General features: G+C 41.3%; 1 pseudogene; it reads left to right on the top strand.

Moving 5' to 3' along the window:
- Positions 1 to 370: 370 nt before the first annotated feature.
- Positions 371 to 2435, top strand: LOC145009054 (glycosyltransferase family 92 protein RCOM_0530710 pseudogene; annotated as a pseudogene).
- The last annotated feature ends 324 nt before the right edge of the window (positions 2436 to 2759 follow it).

A 2759-nucleotide genomic window follows, 5' to 3' on the forward strand; every position in this document is an offset into this window, starting at 1 on the left:
CCAACGTGTGTTAAAGCCATAGTATGTGGCGAAGTGTGCCATAAGCCATAACTTCCACCACCGATGGCATGCTAGATACTCTGGGGAGCATAAACACCATTTATGGCTTAGCTTTTTGAAAAAATTAAGTGAACACATATCAAAAACTAAATTATAATGTTCTGTTTTATTGTTTCCATTGTCAGGAATAGTTAAATTATGTTTTTAATAAAATGAGTCAACACAATTATACACAATTATAATATAATAATGGGATGCAACCAAAATCAACACCAATGTGCCTCTAATTAATATTAAATTTTTATTTTTAGTCATTATTCTATCATTTTAATATGCTCAAACATCGAAGTCGACAAAGTTGAAATTATTCAGCAGCCTAAAATTGAATTAAAAATAACACAAAAATACAAATCGACATGTGTCAAGCACCAATTGTTCCTCCCCACGTTCAAAAATGATTGAAGGCCATTCTTTACGCGTCATAAAGAGACTCTGCAGCTCATTTCTTCTAATATTCCTTCACTGAACCCCTAAGTACAACTCCCAATGCCAAACGTACAACACCCACATCTCCCCTTCTCTCTCTCTGACATAAAGACACAGACCAAACTCTGAATATAAAACCGCCGAACCAGAGGACCGGCCATACTCTGTCGGCCATTTACATAAACACACCAGATCCAAACTACAAACCGTTAATGGATTCTTCCGACCAACGGCGGAAGAGAAAGCGTTCTCTAAAACCCACCCACCATTTCTTTTCACTAAGATCTCTGCTTTATTTCTTCTCTTTCTTTGCTTTCTTCTTTATCCTTTTCCGGCGAAACACGCCGTCGTTTCACCATGTAGTCGTGCTTCCCGGATCATCAACATCATCTTCAATTCACCGACTATTCTCCGGTGAGTTGACTCGGTTTAAGATAGACGATAGAGTTCTGTTCCCTGATCATATTTTAATATTACTTTCCGGAATCGGAATTGGAAGTTGGAACGTTGTCGGAAATGGAAAAGGATTGGAGTGTATTTACAGAAATAATTATACAGAGGAGGAGGAAAAGGGTGTGGCAGTGTTATCGGTGGATGAATACAACGACATCCAGTGGCTTGTCCGTTGTCCGCTTCCTCCGACGAATTTCTCATCCGTCGTCACTCTCCGGAGCCGGGGAACGATCACGATCGCTGATACGACGGTTGTAGCAATGAATTATTGGGAGAATTTAGCATACGAGGCGGTGTTGGACGGGAACACGGCGGTGGTGTTCGTGAAAGGAATTAGTCATAGACAGGATAAAGCATCCGACCCGAATCGATTCCGATGTCATTTCGGGTTTGGGAATCAGAATTACATTCTCACCTCAAAAGCACTAACCGCCGCTCAGGAAGTCGTAAGGTGTGCGTTGCCGAAATCCCTCGAAATCCACCCGGAAAAATCTCAGGGAATTCGAGCCACCGTCAGTTTCCAACTCCCGATGAGAAACCACCACCACCGAACAATTTTTGTTCCATCGGTCGCGAAATTATCAAGCTCCAAATTCGAGATAAACACCCCAAAACACGACCTTTGCGTCTGCACGATGCTATGGAACCAAGCGGATTCAATTCGCGAATGGATAACCTATCATTCATGGCTCGGAGTTCAAAAATGGTTTATCTACGATAACAACAGCGACGACGGGATAGAATCGGTGATAAACAAGCTCGATCTCGAGGGTTTCAACGTCAGCCGCCATGTTTGGCCATGGATCAAAACTCAAGAAGCAGGATTTTCCCACTGCGCAATAAAAGCCAAAAGCGAATGTAATTGGGTTTCCTTCATGGACGTCGACGAGTTCTACTACTTCCCGAATCTCCCCGGACATGGCGCTTTACGAACCCTAGTATCAAACCACACTTCATCGCCATCAATTGGAGAACTAAGAACGCGTTGCCATAGCTTTGGGCCATCGGGGTTACGTTCGCCGCCCAAAAACGGCGTAACGGTGGGGTACACTTGCAGATTACAGAGGCCTGAACGGCATAAGTCGATTGTGAGACCAGAGGCATTGGACACGACATTGATGAATGTGGTGCACCATTTCCATTTAAGGGAAGGCTTTAGGTTTCTTGATGTGGGTCAAAATACAGCGGTGATAAATCATTATAAGTATCAAGTTTGGGAGGTTTTTAGGGCGAAGTTTTATCGGAGAGTTGCGACGTATGTGGCTGATTGGAAAGATAGCCAGAATGAAGGGTCCAGAGATCGAGCCCCCGGTTTGGGGACTGAACCGATTGAACCGGCGGATTGGAGGTTGAGGTTTTGTGAGGTTTGGGATACCGGTTTGAGGGATGTTGTGTTGGCTAATTTGGATGATGTTTTGCCTAGGGGTAGATATTTGGGGGGCATAGATATATAACATATACAGTAATTAATATACAGATTGATTTATTATTGTTCACATGATGTATATTCTTTTGTTTCATTGTGAATTACATTTAAAAAAATTGGAGGAATTGAATCGAGTCTACTCGACAATAGACAACCCAATAATGAAATGGAATCTTCAATTCGTGTTATGTTGGATTCTATTGGAATCTTCAATTTGAGAAAAACGGAATCATTTTACTTGTCATTGATAAAAAGTTGAAAATTTGAAGTGAAATTTGTTGAAAGCATCATGGTAAAATACTCTAAATTTTGAGGAATTGGAATGTAAATTGCTGGTAAAATTCACATTACATTCTCTGTTTCGAAATTTACATTAAATTTTAAGGCTATGTTT

Source organism: Lactuca saligna, chromosome 8, assembly GCF_052625555.1.
Source record: "Lactuca saligna cultivar CGN05327 chromosome 8, ASM5262555v1, whole genome shotgun sequence".
Lineage (NCBI taxonomy): Eukaryota > Viridiplantae > Streptophyta > Magnoliopsida > Asterales > Asteraceae > Lactuca > Lactuca saligna.